This window comes from Tiliqua scincoides, chromosome 2 (genome assembly GCF_035046505.1).
Source record: "Tiliqua scincoides isolate rTilSci1 chromosome 2, rTilSci1.hap2, whole genome shotgun sequence".
Lineage (NCBI taxonomy): Eukaryota > Metazoa > Chordata > Lepidosauria > Squamata > Scincidae > Tiliqua > Tiliqua scincoides.
This window is the reverse complement of record NC_089822.1, coordinates 268,196,030-268,215,623: the sequence shown is the minus strand read 5'-3', so window position 1 is coordinate 268,215,623 and position 19,594 is coordinate 268,196,030. Positions and strand designations below refer to the sequence as shown.

At 47.9% G+C, this 19,594-nt stretch overlaps 1 protein-coding gene and 2 pseudogenes across 1 annotated transcript in view; 1 reads left to right on the top strand and 2 right to left on the bottom strand.

The window, feature by feature from the left end:
* Positions 1-19,594, top strand: part of LOC136640317 (zinc finger protein 721-like) — a 165,958-nt pseudogene that overhangs the window by 38,969 nt on the left and 107,395 nt on the right.
* The window catches only part of LOC136640315 (zinc finger protein 850-like), a 105,381-nt pseudogene that overhangs the window by 80,714 nt on the left and 5,073 nt on the right, over positions 1-19,594 (bottom strand).
* Positions 10,161-19,594, bottom strand: part of LOC136640429 (zinc finger protein ZFP2-like) — a 42,939-nt gene continuing 33,505 nt past the window's right edge. The window contains exon 3 of the transcript XR_010793786.1: positions 10,161-12,435. The gene's annotated coding sequence lies outside the window, so the exon portion shown is untranslated. The remainder of the gene's footprint in view (positions 12,436-19,594) is intronic.

Here is a 19,594-nt window from a genome sequence, read left to right as displayed (position 1 = left end):
TAGACAAGTTAAAATCGCCAAGTACTTCCTTCTGCACTAAAAGAGTTGGGCAACAAGGTTGTTTAGGTGGAGATCGATGAAAAGATGCCTTGGGACAAGCATCCAAGTCAAGTATGGGCAAAGGTGTTACAATTGGCAAAGACTGACACACAGTAGTCTCCGAGGAAAGGGGATGCTCACTCTGCTGTATCTCAAGCTCCCAGGGTGCATTAGTATGTGAATTTTCCAAACCAATTCTAGTAGAATACGCACTGATCTTCTCTGATTGTAGATTTGGGCCCAAGGAGTTGGTCGATTGTTCGGAGATTGGATTGGACAAAGGAGGCATAAAAAGCGGCCTTTCAGCTATGCTAGGCATCAGAGGTTTAATTAAAAGTGATGAATTTGGAACTAGAAGAGGATCATCCCAGGGGAACATTCTTGAAACATCAGAAGGGGGGTGATTCGGGAAGTCCGATTGGAGGCAGAAGGAAGTCTCCATGTGCTGAGACTTCATGAGCATGGAACCTGCACCCACAGGGTCCACCACCAGAGGGATTCGATTGACACCATGCACTGTGCTACTCGAGGGAGTTCTAGAAGAGACATTAATTCTAGAACTAGAAGACAGTCCCTTAGTTAAAATAGGTGGCTTATGAGAATTAAATTTAAAAAGCGTTTGGCTTCCAACCTGTAAAAAAGTTCTCTGAATAATTATGTTAAAATTCCGAAAATGTATTCTAGCGTTAAAAATAAGGTTAGGTACTGCTTCCGAATTAAAAGCCAAATAGAGCCTTTTAGTATAGTTCCTGGAGGGCAAAAAGAAGAATTCCTTCAGTGCAGACAAATCCACTTGTACCTTCAACAGTTGAGATAGAGCCTTAACCGTCCTGGGTTTAGAAGACCACAGAAAAGCATCTCCATAAGGAATATTAAGAACTACAGCAGAGGGAATTGATCTCAGACATGTATTGCAAGCAGTAGTAATTAAACTTCCCCTCTCCTGTTGTGAGTTGTTATTGGGCTTCACTCTTAAAGGAGAGGGTGGCGCTGAGAGGGAGCTGGTCCGGCATGGATGAAAACTGCTGCCAGTTTGGATTTTGTTTTCCAACCGCTGCAATGCCTGTAAAACAATTTGCAGTTGTCCTTCTAATATGTTAAAATGTTCGTAGATTGTTAGAAAGGTCTGAGCGGAAGTTAAACAGGCATCTCCCAATGTTTTTAATTTCGCCACAGAAGATATGCTGGCATCTCAGAAGCTGTGTTCTGGGTAATTTCTTCCTTATCGGGGGCAGATAAACATACTGCTGATAAATCCAAAGAGAAAGAACAGAGAGGGGTAACATTTGCAGCCTCAGACTGTTGTTTAAGGTTTGGGGGCGGGGAATGTAACTTAGTCTGTGAAAGAAAGGGCTCAATAGAAGGAGAGGCCTTTACCGCATTATTTAGATTTTTCTTTTTCCTTTTGGCACCTTTCTTATCAGTCCCAGTCGTCGCCGAGGCTGGTTCTCTGTCTTTTCTTTGTCGGCACTGTCGGCCTATTCTTTGAAGAAGCTGACGACATAATGCCCTTCAGGAACTTTTACTGTGCTGTAAAACTTCTCAATATCTCACTCAGCTCATGAAGAAAGGTAAACTTTAAAAAAGCGAATGGGGGAGTAACGGAAATATAAGGATAAAACAATATTTGTAAATTAAAAGCCTGAGCACTTAGAAGGAGCAGCTGCACTGGTGGCCATCTTCCCCCTCCCCCCTGCTAGTTAACTCTGATCCCCATTCAAATGTATACATACTCCAAGCACCCAGCCTTGTGTTAGCAATCAAACTACCATCCGGCTCAGCACTGTCTCCCAACTCCTTAGTAGAGAGGGCTTCCTCTCACATGCTCTCTCTCCATGGCCCAATACATTGGTGTTGTGTCAGAGGGTCCTCTCCATAGGACTCTTTCTCCCCGCCCAACTGTCTCTACAAGACAGGTAATTATCTTGTGCCTGGAACGCTTTCCCTTCTCCCCCCCCCTTTGATCCACTTCTCTCCCTGTCTTTAGTTAGCAGCTGGAGTTGGCAGAGCAGGGACCCCTAAAATCCTTCCCTACAACCCTTCCTTTTTCTGATTTCCTCAGATGCACCCAATACTCTGCACATGCAACCACCATGAAAGCTGTTACATTGGACTCAAGCATTAGGACCAAGAAATATCATTTCTCCATGTGCATTATGTTACTTTGTCCTTTTGTAATAAGCCATTATATTTTATTGCAAGTTATATTTCTCAGTTTTCTCTTTAAGCAAAGGGAACTTCTCTGCATTACGCTATCTTGTTATCCAGGCTACGATCCTCATGTTCCAATAAGGGAAATGTAATAATTTCCCCACAGCAGGGGTCTCCAAACCCAGGCCTGTGGACCAGATGCGGCCTGCGGCGAGCCTCTATCTAGTCCGCAGTCAGCCTCTGATCACCTGAGAGCCTCTGGCCCAGTTGTCCAAAAACAGTCAGAGTTGTGCTTGTGGGGTGGGGGAATGGGGGTCCATTTAAGTGTGTGCTTTACTTCTTGGGCTGTGTTGGTGCTTGTCCCCTGGGGGCTAGGGATAAGAATAGGCCCTCAGTTTGACTGTACTTGTCGTAAGAGGCGACTAAATGGTCACTGGGTAGCAGCTCATCTGAGAGAAGGAAAACTCTGATCCCAGACCTCCACTGCCTTGTGGCTACATCCAGTTATGGAAAAGCCTTCAGGAGTCAACCTTGAGGCAAAATCCGGAGCCGGAGTCCCTGAGGCAGTTCATGGCTGAACACAGTCACATTCTGGCAACTCCTGCGATGCTGCTGGAACCGACCATACTGGCTTCTGCCTTTGCATTGGACCATTTCAGCGACATGGAGAGGGGGGTTTTGCTGCAAGGGTAACAGCCTATCCTCCATACCTACTTTACCCAGGCTTCACGCACTGGAGAGGACACTGTTCCAGGACACTATTCAGAGCGCGATACCATAGTCTTCCGAAACTGAAGGATGCCAACAAGGTTGGTGCTTGGAGAAATCCTGGACATTTGAGCCCTTTCATTCATTCAGAGCCCAATCCTGTGCAGAGCCAACGCCAGTGGTAGAGCTGCCCCGCCGGCGGGAGGAAGCCAGCGCCGGATGTGCACGGGTGCAAGCAGGCGCCAGCAAGCAGCGACGCCATTGTGACAGCGGTACAACTGGAAGGCGGTGAGCTACCGCAGGGACATTCCATGGGCATTTCAGATGCGTGGCAGTACCTACCCACCTGGTGTGCCCAGGCCTGAACAGAGTGCAATGCACATGCCCTCCAAACACAGTGGAGGAGCCCTTGTCCCAGGGCGCAAGGCCAACCAGGGCTACTCGGAAGCAAGCCCTATTTATGTCAATGGAGCCTACCCCCAGGAAATTGTGGATAGGATTGCAGTTAACAAGAGCACACTCCCCCGTTCATGCAAGCACAACACATGCCCCTTGTTTGCACATGCACAACACAGAAACGGTGCAGCTGCAGCACCCGAGTGCCAGGCGGAGCGGTGACGTCAGCAACGTTGCGATGGGGCCGCTTTAGGGCACGCAAAATGGCTGTGACACACAGTCACCGGCAGCCCTGGTCCCCAGCAGCCACAGGAGCCCTTCTCAGGGCAGAGGGCAACCACCCACTGCTGCCCACCCTGATGGCAAGCACCACGGCCCCCAAAAGGGAGGCCTGGAGGGAGGTTGCCAGGGCCACGGGTGCCCATGGACTGGGGCGCAGGCCCAGCCAGCTGCGGGGGAAGTGGAAGGCCCTCAAGCTGGCCTTCCACACAGAGCGGGCTCACCGGACCACCCGCCGTACCCCCAGCCAGTACCCCCCCCTCTACAGGGAGCTGCGGGACCTGTGGATCCGTGCAGACCGCCCACAGTACCGTGACCGCCGGCACACAGGTGAGTGCCTGGGGGTGGGCCTGACAGAGATCCAGGGCAGGGTTGGAGCTCCATGATAGGGACACCGAGTCCAGAGCGACCAGATGTCCCAACTGCAAACCCGGGGAGGGCATCCTGGAAAGGGGGACGTGCAGAGACAGTGCAGGACGTGAGGAGGGGGATGTCACAATGGGCAGCATATGGCTGTCATGCAGTTTGTGTACATGCAACATGACATTAAAGCAATGGAATGGAGCTTCACTCAGTACATGAAAGGCATTCCCTGCCTACAAGGGTCCACTTATGGAGAAAAGGAGGGCCGTCACGCTCCTGTCCAGGACATACGGCAAGGAGGCGTGTACATGTCCTGGAAAAGGAGGACAAGTTGTCACTGCAGGTGAGGCCAGTCCCTGGAATCAGATATGGGAGGGTGGGACAGATGTGCTGGGGGCTGATCCAAGGCCCAGCCCCTAGGAGATCAGCAGAGCTGTCAGCCACATTTGGGGGGAGGGCGACAGGCAACTCAATCTAGCCTGGGACCCGGAAGCAGGTCCCCTCATAGGCAATGGAGGAAGCGGGCGTAGGATGGCAGCCAGGGCTAGGTACAGCTGGTATCTGGGTAAGCGTAATGTGGAGGGGATGGGCAGAACAGGTCACACGCTGAGATGGACCTCTGCCACCCCCTGTTCATAGGGGTGGCTGCCCATGATGACCAGAGGCAGCAATGTGGCATATGTCCACTGGACCCGTTGCCTGCTAAGCCCCAGGAGCACCCAATGCACCACAGGGTGACCCACAGGATCCAAGGGCATGTGGCCTGGCCTGCCTAGCAGCCCAATCCAGGATGGAGTTAACACAGGCACTGGAAAAGTTTCCTCTTCCAGCCCAAAGCCTAATCCTTGTACCCTGCAGTGTTCCCCCCCACTGCCTCTGGGAAGCCCAGAACCAACAGGGAAGGCCTGGTAGTGACGCTGCATCTTCCCCAGGCCCCATCAACCACCAGCCTCTGGGGGAAGCTCTGACAGTATACAGGCAATGGGCCACACCACTTTCGCTGTGCAGGAGATTCTGCTCATGTGCCAAGGAGGATAGAAGCCTTTCACGCAGCCCTCTAGGAAGCAATTTAATTAAAACTTATTTACAACCGAGACAACTGGAAGAGAAATATGAAAGGAATGAATTTAGGGAGGATAAAGCTGTAAGAAGCAGCTGTTAAGATTTGGTGAGTGTTCTAAGATATTTAAAGCTTCTTTCTCAAGAATACAAAATAAGGAAGCAAAATAGCCAAGCAAAATGGCGACAAAGCGTGAGATGAAAGAACTGACTGAACTGATAACTAATATGGAGAAAAATAATAGGCAAGACCTCAAGGAGTTATAAAACAATTTCGAACAATTATCAGAAGACATAAAAATAGCAAGGACAGCTGCAGATAATGCTGTAAAAAAAAAGTGAAAATAACAAGAAAGAAATACAATTATTAAGAAAAAGAGTTGCTTTATTGTCAGTCCATCAACAATGAAGACATTTGAGGCTATCAGAAGTAATAATAATAATAATAATAATAATAACAGTATTTATATACCGCTTTTCAACAAAAAGTCCACAAAGCGGTTTACAGGGGGGGAAAATCAAATAACTAATGGCTAATCAAATAACTAATAACTAATCAAATAACTAAGTAATGGAGGATATTATGGCTAAAGAACTATAATTGAATTTTTTAGAAAATTAGGAATAACTATAAAAGAAGATCTTGAATAAGCTCATTGGAGCTTGAAATCAAAACCAAATGCTGGTGATAGCCAAGAGATATTATAATAGCTTTTTCAAGAGAGAAAATACAGAGCTATGTTTGGAGAAGACTCAGGAAAAACAAAGATTTACAACTTCAGGGTCAGAGAGTAACTCTTCGTCTTGACTTATCACCAGAAACTCTTCAAGAAAGAAGACTTATGAGACCATTTGCTAAGAAATTACATGAGAATGGTATTCTATTTTCCTGGGGATATCCCACTATTTTGATTTTTAAAGATGGTAAACTCTTGAAAGCTAGGAATCCATCTGAAGCTGAGAAGTTACTTCATAGACTTAAAATAGATAATACTCAAGAAGTTGAAGAAGAGGAAGGAGAAGAGAAAGAGGACTATTACATAAATTGTAATAAGGGATAAGAAAGAAGCTATCTTCCGAAGTATAATGTAATGTTTTAAAATAATTTCTTTCTTATGTCTGTATTGGTTGAAAGAATTGAAATATGGGGGGGGGTGACACCTGTCATTGACACCAATGACACCTGGCTTCTCTGATGACCTGCAAGAAATAGACGACGCACGCAAAACAGCTGTCATCGACATGGAGCTGAGCAGACTGCAGATGGACATCGTCGCCCTTCAAGAGACTAGGCTGCCAGATTTCGGATCTGTCAAGGAGAGAAATTTCCCATTTTTCTGGCAGGGAAAACCACCAACATAAGAACATAAGAACATAAGAACAGCCCCACTGGATCAGGCCATAGGCCCATCTAGTCCAGCTTCCTGTATCTCACAGCGGCCCACCAAATGCCCCAGGGAGCACACCAGATAACAAGAGACCTCATCCTGGTGCCCTCCCCTACATCTGGCATTCTGACTTAACCCATTTCTAAAATCAGGAGGTTGCGCATACACATCATGGCTTGTACCCCATAATGGATTTTTCCTCCAGAAACTCGTCCAATCCCCTTTTAAAGGCATCTAGGCTAGACGCCAGCACCACATCCTGTGGCAAGGAGTTCCACAGACCGACCAAACGAAACCAGGGAACATGGCGTTGGCTTTGCGGTCAGAAATACCCTGCTGAAATCCATCATCCCACCTACTGTGGGAAGTGAAAGAATTTTGTCCCTGCAGCTCCAGTCGTCAGCAGGACCTATCACTCTCATCAGTGCTTATGCACCGACTCTGTCGTCTCCAGCAGAAGCCAAAGACAAATTCTATGATGACCTGGCCACCACTGTCAAGAAAATCCCTGTAAAAGAGCCATTGTTCATCCTCGGCGATTTCAATGCTAGAGTTGGTGCTGATAACAGTTCATGGCCCACTTGCTTAGGTCAGTTTGGCACTGGGAGGATGAACGAAAATGGCCAACGCCTGCTAGAGTTTTGCTGTCATCACGGTCTCTGTGTCAGCAACACGTTTTTCAACACAAAGCCCCAACATAGAGTCTCTTGGAGACATCCAAGATCAAAGCACTGGCACCAGCTCGACCTGATCCTCACCAGACGCTCCAGCCTTCCCAGCATCAAGATCACACACAGTTATCATGGTGCTGCCTGCGACACTGACCACTCCCTGGTGTGCAGCAGAGTGAAACTGCAAACAAAGCGACTGTATCACACGAAAAAGGAAGGAAGACCTCGCATTGATACCAGCAAGACCCGGGATCAGAGAAAAGTGGAGGAATTTGCACAAGCGCTTGAGGAATCTCTTCCAGGCCCGGCTGACGCAAACGCATCCAACAGATGGGAACATTTCAAGAATACCGTTTACAACACCGCCTTGTCCATATTCGGCAAGAAGACCAACAAGGCGGCAGACTGGTTTGAAGCCCACTCTGAGGAGTTGACACCAGTCATTGAGGAAAAGAGGAGAGCTCAAGCAGCATACAAGGCCTGTCCCAGTGAGCGCAACCTGCAGGTCCTCCAAACTGCTCGCAGCAAAGTCCAACAGACTGCCAGGAGATGTGCTAACGACTACTGGCTCCAGCTCTGTTCCGAGATACAGATAGCAGCTGACACGGGCAACATCAAGGGGATGTATGATGGTATCAAGCAGGCCCTAGGTCCAACACAGAAGAAAATTGCCCCTCTGAAGTCTGCCACAGGCGAGGTCATCCAGGATCGGGCGCAGCAGATGGAACGCTGGGTGCAGCACTACTCTGAGTTATATTCCAGAGAAAATGTAGTCACCGAAGAAGCACTGAACAACATTGAGTGCCTGCCTGTGCTGGAAGAGCTTGACAGTGAACCAACCCTAGAAGAACTTCACGTGGCCCTGGACTCCCTTGCCTTTGGCAAGGCACCTGGAAAAGACAGCATCCCTGCTGAAGTCCTAAAATGCTGCAAAGAGATCATCATCACTGAGCTGCATGAAATCCTCTGTCTCTGCTGGAGAGAAGGTGGAGTACCTCAAGACATGAGGGATGCAAACATCATCACGCTGTACAAGAACAAAGGTGACAGGGGTGACTGCAACAACTACCGCGGCATCTCTCTCCTTAGCGTTGTAGGAAAGCTGTTTGCCCAAGTTGTACTAAAGAGGATCCAGGTACTTGCAGAGAGCGTCTATCCAGAATCGCAGTGTGGATTCCGAGCCAACAGGTCCACCACTGATATGGTATTCTCCCTTAGACAACTGCAGGAGAAATGCAGGGAACAACGACAGCCACTCTTTATAGCCTTTATAGATCTCACAAAGGCTTTCGACCTGGTCAGCAGAGACGGCTTCTTCAAGATTCTCCCCAAGATTGGATGTCCACCCAGGCTCCTCAGCATCATCAGATCTTTCCACAAGGACATGAAGGGCACTGTTGTCTTCGACGGCTCCACATCAGACCCTTTTGACATCCGAAGCGGAGTGAAGCAGGGCTGTGTTCTTGCACCAACCTTGTTTGGGATTTTCTTCGCTGTCCTGCTGAAGCAGGCCTTTGGAACTGCAACAGAAGGCATCTATCTCCGGACCAGATCAGACAGAAAGCTCTTCAACCTCTCCAGACTGAGAGCAAAATCCAAAGTCCAGCTGAAATGTCTGCGTGACTTCCTCTTTGCCGACGATGCAGCTGTCACTACCCACTCTGCCAAAGATCTCCAGCAGCTCATGGATCGTTTTAGCAAGGCCTGCCAAGATTTTGGACTGACAATCAGCCTGAAGAAAACACAGGTCATGGTTCAGGATGTGGACTCACCTCCCTGCATTACAATCTCTGAGCATGAACTGGAGGTTGTCCATGACTTTGTGTACCTTGGCTCAACGATCGACACTCATTCTCTCGATACCGAGCTAAACAAGCGCATCGGTAAAGCAGCTACCACGTTTTCCAGACTCACAAAGAGAGTCTGGTCCAACAAGAAGCTGACGGAACATACCAAGATCCAGGTCTACAGAGCTTGCGTCCTGAGTACACTTCTGTACTGCAGCGAGTCATGGAATCTTCGCTCACAACAGGAGAGGAAACTGAGCGCTTTCCACATGCGCTGCCTCCGACGCATCCTCGGCATCACCTGGCAGGACAAAGTTCCCAACAACACAGTCCTGGAACGTGCTGGAATCCCTAGCATGTATTCACTGCTGAAACAGAGACGCCTGCGTTGGCTTGGTCATGTCGTGAGAATGGATGATGGCCGGATCCCAAAGGATCTCCTCTATGGAGAACTCGTGCAAGGAAAGCGCCCTACAGGTAGACCACAGCTGCGATACAAAGACATCTGCAAGAGGGATCTGAAGGCCTTAGGGATGGACCTCAACAAGTGGGAAACCCTGGCCTCTGAGCAGCCCGCTTGGAGGCAGGCTGTGCAGCATGGCCTTTCCCAGTTTGAAGAGACACTTGGCCAACAGTCTGAGGCAAAGAGGCAAAGAAGGAAGGCCCATAGCCAGGGAGACAGACCAGGGACAGACTGCACTTGCTCCCAGTGTGGAAGGGATTGTCACTCCCAGATTGACCTTTTCAGCCACACTAGACGCTGTGCCAGAACCACCTTTCAGAGCGCGATACCAGAGTCTTTCGAGACTGAAGGTTGCCAATACAATTGGTTGAAAGAATTGAAATATGGGGGGGGTGAGAAGCGGGAAGGCAGAATCTCTTTTCAAGGAACGAAAAGGGGGGGATTTTTCAGGCTATGGGGGGAGAACGACCAGAAAAAATTGTAAAAGATAGTAAAAGATAGACCAGAAAGCATACCAGGGGGTTGGATACAAACAAAAAATGGGGAGGATGATTAAATTACTCTCCTTAAATGTAAATGGTTTGGCCTCAGACCTTAAACGGTATATAATAAATAAGATGACAAAAGATTTGGGGATTGATATACTGTGTATTCAGGAAACTCATCAAAGTAAGAGGGATTTAAGACCATGGGTGAATAATCCAGTCTGAAGTCTGCAAATAGAATCAAGGGGAACAAAGAGAGCAAGGGGTGTGGCTATCCTTATAAAGTACATTCTAGAATGAATAGAACTATGTTGGAGATGTTATGCAGGATTGAAAGAGACCACTGAAACCAAGGTAAGTTTAAGGCTTTTATTACAAGGAATGGAACCTGAACCAAATAAAAACAACCTTGTCCAAACTTCCCCAGTTGAGAGGACCTGAGGCAGGCAGGCAGGCAGCAGGACTTGAGGCAAAAGGCTGGATGGTTTTTCCCTGGTTCTCAGAGGCTCTCCCAGGGGCTCCTTCCTGCAGCTCTCTCCTCAGTTCCTTCCTGTAGCTTGGTGTCTCCCAGCTCGCTCCTTGCAGCTCCTTCTCTCCCAAGCTTCCCTGGTGATCCCTTCCTCTGTAGAGCTCACTCTCCAAGGCTCCTCACAGCAGCTCTTCCCTGGTGGTCTTACCGCTCTTTGCTTGTGCAGCCCCTTTTAACCCCTGCTAACTGGTTAAGAGGCACTTTTTCAAGTGAGTGCTCCTCTTTTATTTAGCAGGGGGAGAGTAACTGGCCCACCTCACCCCAGCAGTGTCTTTTCTAGTGCCTATCTGCTGGTGTTGCATCTTTTTAGATTGTGAGCCCTTTTGGGACAGGGAGCCATTAGATATTTGATTTTCTCTGTAAACTGCTTTGTGAACTTTTTGTTGAAAAGCAGTATATAAATACTGTTGTTGTTGTTGTTCATAGGCCTCTGCACACAGGAGCCTCTACCTTCCCTCTGCTGGTACTACAGCCTCCTCTCCTGCAGCAGTTTTCCCTCTGGTCCTCCTCAGACTGAGCCCAAGTTCTACACATATCATTCCCCCCTCTTGAACATCATTCTTCACCTAGAAGAATTGTGTTCAAACCAATCGCAGACCCAACAAAAGGAAGATTCCTTCCCCATTATCTTTTCTTCTTAAAACAATTCAAACTGTAACCATCAATGGTAACTAGCATAAACATAAACCAAAAAACAGAGCAATGCATTGTTCTCCTTATTCCGGTTTCCTTTCAGGTCTTTCACCTGAGACTTCCTTCTCAACCTCAGTGGGCTTTCTTTTAAACAAGAGTTTTAGTCCATCCAGAGGTTCAGCTTCCCAGCTGTCTGAAGCTCTTTCCAAGACTATTCTCTGGGATGAGTTTTCTTCTTCCAAGGCACGAGTCAAAGCGGTCAATTCAGCTTCCTGGGCTGACCGATGAGGTGGTAAAGGTTTGGCGTCCAAAGTCACTACTAGGTCTTTATTTTTCTGCTCAGGTAAGTATCATTGTAGCTGGTTCCATATGAGCTTGTAGTCCTTGGGTTTCTTTAACAACAGCCTTTAAGCATCCACTGGTCTGCCGCAGGTTTGTAAAGTACATTTCGACAGTCTCCTTGGTCTGGGTTTTCCAATGTAGCCCATGAGCTATTCCAGTTCACTCAGTTCTTTTTCCCTGTAGGTCAACTGCTGGCCTGCTTGTGCACTTACGGTGGCTATCCTCTTTTCCCCTTAGTTCAGACAGGTTCTCTTGCAACAGGGCAACCAGCTTGCTTTTCTCCTGCTTTTCACTCTGCAAGGCACTTACTATCTCCATGTTCCTTTTAGTTAGTTTGACAAGCTCATTTTGCATTTGAGTTAGCTGTTCCATAAGCTCTCTATTTTGTATTAGAACTTGAGTGATGGTTGCCTTATTCTCCTGAATGTCCTTTTTAAGGGTTTGCTGCATATCCATAGCCTCTCTGGTGTGGCACTGTATAATCCTTTCCTGCTTCAGTAGCTGCTTTTGCTGCTTTTGGTTGAGGCTGTGCAGCTTCTCATTATCCCTCTCCAGAGCTTGGCACAGATTGCAAAGTTCTTCTCGTTCCTGCTGTAGTACATTCACTTGTTCCTGCAAAATCAACTTTGGTTCTGTGAGCTTGTCAAGAGTGGGCTCATTTTCCTGGAGCTTTTCAAGCTGACTGCTGGCTGGCTCAGGTAAGGTAACTTCCAGTGGTTGATCTTTTGGAGTTGAAGGTGTAGCCTCTGACAGACAATGCATGTCTTTACATTTGTGTTCTGAAGGAAGGCAGTCTATTAAGGTTAAAATTGTCTCAAAATGTGTTCCTTTTGCCTTCTCCTGGGGGTCTGATGAGGAACAATGAGTAACCACTGGTGTAGACCCCCTTCGGCACCGTCATTCACCTTCTGCCTCTTGGATGCATTCCAGCTGCTGTCTCTCGGCATTCTCGCTTCCAATGTCCTTTTTGATAACATAGGGAACACTCATCACGGTTCAGTCTTCTTCAGGGTTCCTGGAAAGGCGTCTCGACCCTCCTCCAGGGAGTCTCAACTTCCCTGCCCTTGTAAGCCATGTTCCAAGGTCTGTCTCTGCCTCACGAGTTGGTTCTCTTGTCTCTGGGTAGCGGTTCTTGAGATCTCCTATTAAAAAAGACAGGAGTGGCAATTGTCAATATTTCACTTAAGCTCCTGCTTTCAAAGCCCTCTATGTTGTGTATCCTCATCTTTATATCTGGTGCTGACTGGGCTGCATAGACTTGGTTAACAAGCTTGTGGTTCTCTGCCAAGTGAGGATCAATACTTGTGTGTCTCTCAAATGATGTAAGCAGCCTGGATAAAAAGTAAGAGGGGTGTTCCTGCAGACAACCATGGACCCTAACCCAATTTAAGGTCTTGCCCACAGCATTCTTTAGTCCATTGAGGATGGCCTCTCTCATGTTCAGGGCTTCCCTTCCTGAAGAAGTCTCAGTCTTGATAATCTGGCTTTACATCCTCCAAAGCTTGCTGATCGTCATGTCCCTGTTCTGGCATATGCCGACAATGTGCTTATATTATCAAGAACACAGGTCAGCATGAGGAGCCTTCACCATCTAGTCCTGGTTAGTTCACAGGAGGAATTAACTATAAACTCTGATAAAACAAAGGTGCTGGTTTTTACTAGATGTTATAAGGCCTTTCGATGGCTCCTAAATGGGAAACCCATTGAGCAGGTTAAAGTAATAAAATACCTGGGGGTGATCTTTCACTATCAAGGAGGCTGTTTGGCCTATAAAAACTATGTCGATCAATCAGCACAGAAAACATCTAGTGCCATTTATCGTTTTTATTCATCTAAAGGTGCCAAATTTCTCCCTGCGGCTTTAAGGCTGCATACTGCCAAAACTAGGGTTCAATTGCTCTATGGTTCTGAGATCGCCCCATATCTAAATACCAGGTCTTTGGAGGTGATCCAGACCAAAATTGTGTGTCACTTGATGTACTTTCCCTGATGTGTGCCGAACACTGTGGTTAGGCTGGAATCCGGTACCCCAAGTATAGAGATGTCAATGTGGCTAAATGCATTACATTATTTCTTGAAGATTCTCTCGAGACAGGATTTTACTTATTTGATCCTTTCGAATCCTTTCGTAGGCACCTGGGAAAGAAGGTGCTTGGATCATTTCAAACTCTGCGATCTCTCCCCAGAGTCTTTAATGATGATGAGCCCGGGAGACGCAAAAGAAATATTGCATCAGAAGTTGGTGGACCTTGAAATGAGATCTGCGAGAGCCAGTCTTTCTGTGTATGTTTTTTTTTTTTTTGTAGATCAAGCTTTTGTACTTTCACTGGCTAGATATTTTTATAATATTGTTATTCCTAAATAATTTAGGATTGCTTTTACTAAAGCTAGGTGTAATGTACTTTTTTCAGCAGTTCTTTTGGGGCGATATGCAAGCAGTCCCTATTCAGAAAGACTGTGCCCCTGCCCTCAAAAGGTGGTGGAGACAACTGCTCACATTGTTTTGCAATGTCCATATTACAATGGCCGGATCCAAAAGGATCTCCTCTATGGAGAACTCGTGCAAGGAAAGCGCCCTACAGGTAGACCACAGCTGTGATACAAGGACATCTGCAAGAGGGATCTGAAGGCCTTAGGAGTGGACCTCAACAAGTGGGAAACCCTGGCCTCTGAGCGGCCCGCTTGGTGGCAGGCTGTGCAGCATGGCCTTTCCTAGTTTGAAGAGACACTTGGCCAACAGACCGAGGCAAAGAGGCAAAGAAGGAAGGCCCACAGCCAGGGAGACAGACCAGGGACAGACCACACTTGCTCCCAGTGTGGAAGGGATTCACTCCCGAATTGGCCTTTTCAGCCACACTAGAGGCTGTTCCAGAACCACCATCCAGAGCGCGATACCAGAGTCTTTCGAGACTGAAGGTTGCCAACAACAACAACAGCAGTGGTTAAGAACATAAGAACATAATGTTCTTATGTTCTCACACATTTAGCACTGGGACCCACTTCTTAGAATGAGAATCTGTCAGTTTTTTTTAGTTTTTGCCTCCCCTCTATTCCTGTGGCTGGGATACACCCCATCCCAATGTGATAAGGTGCTCCTGAGATGTAGTGGGGGATATTCTACGTACTTCAGGGGGCTCTGTTGAGGAATCGGTAGCTACTGTCTGTCTTACCCTGGTTGGGGTTCCTTTAGCGGCCCTTCTCCCAGAGTTTATACAGTTCGGATGTGGGCAGGCCATCTATTTTGTCCTTAGGGACCCCCCAGGTCAGTAAGTCAGCCCACATCTTCCATCGGGGAACCTCCACTTTATCCTGAGGTGAGGCTTTCCCCTTTTGATATTTCCCTGTGGGAACTCTCCATTTGGATTTGGGAGGGGTTGGTTCCTCTGACACCTGCCAAGTTTTAGGCCTGGGGGTACACTTATCAGGCATATCTTGCAACTGTCCTAATAGGATCACAACCTCCCCCAAGTCACGACTTTGTGCTGGCCCTAGTATGGCCACTATAGTGCCTTTTAGGTGCGGCAGGGCCCCCCTTACCAGTCGGGCCCTCATCCCAGGTGAGAAAGGCAGAGAATCAGGCCCTGCAAATCCAGGCACAGGCTGTCCCATTGCCCCATTGTGCGCAGCTGTCCCATTGCCTCTTCTATAGTGCGCCACCCTGGCAGGTTCTCCTCCCAATCCAAGGGTGAGGGATATTTCGCCTGTATTGCCAACCCGACCCAGGCGATCAATGAGGTAGGTAGGCAGAACCCGCATAGATTGATCATAATATCCCGTGAAAGGGCCCCTAAGGCTTTTAACTCTTCTGGGCTTACCTGGATGGTACCTGCCCCTTGGTCATATAAGCGGAGTAACCAGCTACTCAGCTGCACAGTGGGGCGTCGCCTCATATCTCGCGCTATCTCCACGAGTTCTTGCGCAGTATAATTCTGTATGGTCCTCACTGTATGTGCCGGAGCACCTATGGGACTCTTTGCCTTGTCGGTAATTAAGGGGCGTGCCTGTAGCACAGGTTGTGCCACCCTCCTATGTTCCTCCACATCCAGGCCTACCAAGGCCCTGGGCATCTCTCCCTCTGAGGAGGGAACCACAGGGCCTCACTACCTTCCCATTCTTTCGCCTCTGGCTGAGGCTTAGCCCTTAATGCCATCAGGCGTTCTGTTAAAAACTTCTCCCAGGCTTTCTGCTACCCTAGTCGCTTGGTGGGTCTGGGCTAAGGCCTCTCTATAGGCTGAGTTCTTTTCTTGCTCCATTAGGATCAATTTTTTCAATTTCCTATTTTCTATTCTTAAAGATCGCATCTCCACATTTTTAGTAGATGATAAGCTCAACTTTCTTACAGCAAGAATGCCACGTTTGACGGCTCCTCCCGTATACCAAACCATCTTGCCCAGAGCCCATCCTATACTGAAGACCATCCATGCCTTCCAGAAGGCATCAGGGACATTCATTTCTCTCACCATAAGGTCCATTGTATTCCACACCCACCAGGGTATCCATTCAGCCTGTTTCCCTGGTTTTACACTATGCGTGCTGCAGGAAACTATATGCCCTGGGTTCAAACCCCACTCCTGGTACCAATTTGTTGTGTCACAGCTCCTTCCCACTAGGTATCGTGCCCGCTTAAGGCTGGTTAGTTTCCCTTTGCTAACTCACCCAGGTAGTAAGCACGCGTCAGAGTCAGGTCCCAGTCCAATAAACACAGATTGCCAAATCACAGTTCAAAGTCCAAGTCCAGGTAAGCCAGTTAGTCAATGCAAGTTGCCAAAGCAGAGTCCAGAAACAATGTCATGTCACAGTCCAAGGTCAAAGTAAAGTCAGGTCAGGTCAGGTCAGGTCTCCTCTGGGTCAGGTAGCATCTCCCTCTGGGTCAGGGTAGGTTTGCTACTTCTGAAGCTGCCTTTTATCCTTGTATGTCCCATTAAGTCCAAATTAGGCTCAGGTGAGCCATCCCTTCAGTCCATGTTCATTCAAAGTCCCATCAAGGTCAAATGAAGCTCAGGTGTCCATCCAGGTCTCCACTGGCCTTGATTGATTACAGCTGTGGAGCCAGCCCTGCCCTGCCCTTCCCAGAGCTGTCAAACAGCTGTCAAAACATGGAATTGCTGTCAACACCACATTGTCCACCTGATGATCTTCTGATCTTCCATTACAACAACTGGGCCAGAGGCTCTCGGGGGATCAGAGGCTGACTGTGGGCCAGATAGAGGGCTGGGGTTTGGAGACCCCTGGTTTAGGGGAATTATTACACTGCCCTTATTGGAACATGAGGATCGTAGGCTGGATAACAAGACAGCATAATGCAGAGAAAATCCCTTTGCTTAAAGAGGAGACTGAAAAAGATAACTTGCAATAAAAGATTATGGTTTACTACAAAAGGACAAAGTAACATAATGCACATGGAGAATGATATTTCTTGGTCCTAATGCTTGAGTCCAGTGTACCCAGCTTTCATGGTGGTTGCGTGTGAAGAGTATTTGGTGCATCCGAGGATATCAGAAAAAGGAAGGGTTGTAGGGAAGGATTTTAGGGGTCCCTGCTCTGCCAACTCCAGCTGCTAACTAAAGACAGGGAGAGTAGGGGAGAAAAGGGGTGGGGGAAGACGGGAAAGAGTTCCAGGCGCAAGAACATAAGAACATAAGAACAGCCCCACTGGATCAGGCCATAGGCCCATCTAGTCCAGCTTCCTGTATCTCACAGCGGCCCACCAAATGCCCCAGGGAGCACACCAGATAACAAGAGACCTCATCCTGGTGCCCTCCCCTACATCTGGCATTCTGACTTAACCCATTCCTAAAATCAGGAGGTTGCGCATACACATCATGGCTTGTACCCCATAATGGATTTTTCCTCCAGAAACTTGTCCAATCCCCTTTTAAAGGCGTCTAGGGTAGACACCAGCACCACATCCTGTGGCAAGGAGTTCCACAGAACGACCACACGCTGAGTAAAGAAATATTTTCATTTGTCTGTCCTAACCCGCCCAACGCTCAATTTTAATGGATGTCCCCTGGTTCTGGTATTATGTGAGAGTGTAAAGAGCATCTCCCTATCCACTCTGTCCATCCCCTGCATAATTTTGTATGTCTCAATCATGTCCCCCTCAGGCGTCTCTTTTCTAGGCTGAAGAGGCCCAAACACCATAGCCTTTCCTCATAAGGAAGGTGCCCCAGTCCTGTAATCATCTTAGTCGTTTAGTCACTTAGTCGCAAACTTAGTCGCAAGATAGTTATCTGACTTGTAGAGACAGTGGGGGGGGGGGTAAGAGTCCTGTGGAGAGGACCCTCTGACACAACACCAATGTGTTGGGCCTTGGAGAGAGAGAGAGAACATGTGAGAGGAAGCCCTCTCTACTAAGGGGTTGGGAGACAGTGCTGAGCTCAATGGTAGTTTGATTGCTAACACAAAGCTGGGTGCTTGAAGTATGTATACATTTGAATGGGGATCGGTTATCAGCAAAATTCAATGGGGTTGATGATTGGCTTCCTAGAACTTAGCAAGGACTGTGGAAAACATAGGTACAATGCAATGATCAGCAACAGAATTTCAACTCCAAAATCATGGAAGGCAGTTCAAGTAATGCAGGAGACGCTTAAACAGGGATTGGATTAAGACACAAGACTTCCTCCCATAATGTGCGACAATGGGGGTGGTGGTGGTTGTGTCACCATGGGCTTGTGGCTTGACCAGTAGTTGGCAACCTTCGGTCTCGAAAGACTCTGGTATCGCGCTCTGAAAGGTGGTTCTGGAACAGCTTCTAGTGTGGCTGAAAAGGCCGGCTTGACCAAAGTTCTGGAAATGTGGCCTGTATGTTGGGAGAACAGTTTAGCTTGCATGATATTATAGTCCATAATAGCATAACCAGATATAGAGAGAGAAAATCACAGCTAAAAGGCAAAAGGGGGGATTTTCACATAACACTCTCCTTGAACACAGACTGCTCAGCCCCACAGGATCCAACTCAACTCCAGGATGGAGCTCTCACACACAGGAAAAGTTTCCTCTTGCCTTGCTTCCTCTTCCTCCAAAGCCTTGTGCCCTGCAGTGTCCCATTCCCCCCCCCGCCTCTGGGAAGCCCAGGACCTTGAGGGAAGGCCTGGTTGTGAAGCGGCATCTTTCCCAGGCCCCATCAACCACCAGCCTCTGGGGGAAGCCCTGACAGTATACAGGTGACGAAGCCCACCAATTCCTCCCTCCCCTTGGCTGGGCCCTTTCTCCCAATGTCACTGGTCCCTCCTTTCACACACTCTTGCCCCTGCCAGTTGTCCCTCCCTTCCCCACATCCCCTTCCCTTCTCCTGTGTCTCTCCCTCCACCCCCCTTCACAGGTACCCCTGCCCCTCCCCCACTTCTATATCCTAATGTATCTCTTCTGGTCTTCCTCCTCCTGCTTCTCCGTCTCTCTTCTCCTGTCTGTTCCCCATTCCGTCTTTCTCGGATCTCCGAATCCCCCTCATTCCTCCCTCCCTCCCTTTGCCCAGCAAGGACAGCACTGCCGGGTGCCATCACCCCATTGTCTGCCATTGCCTCTCCTCCATGGTGCTATAGTGTCAGTCAGTCAGTCAGTCAGTCAGTAAAACCTTTATTGGCAGAAAATACAGAGTCAGTCAGTCAATCAATCAATCTTAATTACGATCCCAGCATTAACAAGAATCAATAGCGCCCCTACATGATCAGCTACATGAACTATATAAAATTTTTGATGGATTAACACTTCGATTTATATCCTAAAATAGGATATCAAAATTACCGTAGATGCTCAGGTATAGTATGTGAAATTTTTGCCAAGTAATCAAGCTCCAATTCTCACTTCGCCTTATCTCCGGGTCAGTCAGAGGGCAGAGCCTTTCAACTCTTTCAACAGGTTCTTTCTTGCTAAGCTTAGGCAGGCAGCTGGTTAGTTGCTATAGTTACTTTTCTGGGACGTTTCAGTCAAATTTAACCTTTTATTCCCCTCCGTTCCCTTTTGCTGCTGCAACCCGATTCCCTTTTGCAAAGGCTTTGCATTTGGCAGAGATCAAGCAACAATTCCTAGGCTACAATTCAATGCAGCATTACTTAAGAATAACACCCATGGAAAGCAGTGGGTCTACTTCTGAGTAAAAAGGATTGCAAATATATTCAGCTGCATCTCTCTGCTGTGAATTGAATTGCACACTCTCAGTTATGTGATATGGATTGTATGTTGTATGTAGAGCTTCTGGCTTAACACACCAGACACCTTAAAGGTGGATTTGATTCAAGGTTCTCCTGCAGTGGTTCCCAACCTTTTTCGCTTGCATATCGCTTGGCAATAATAAAT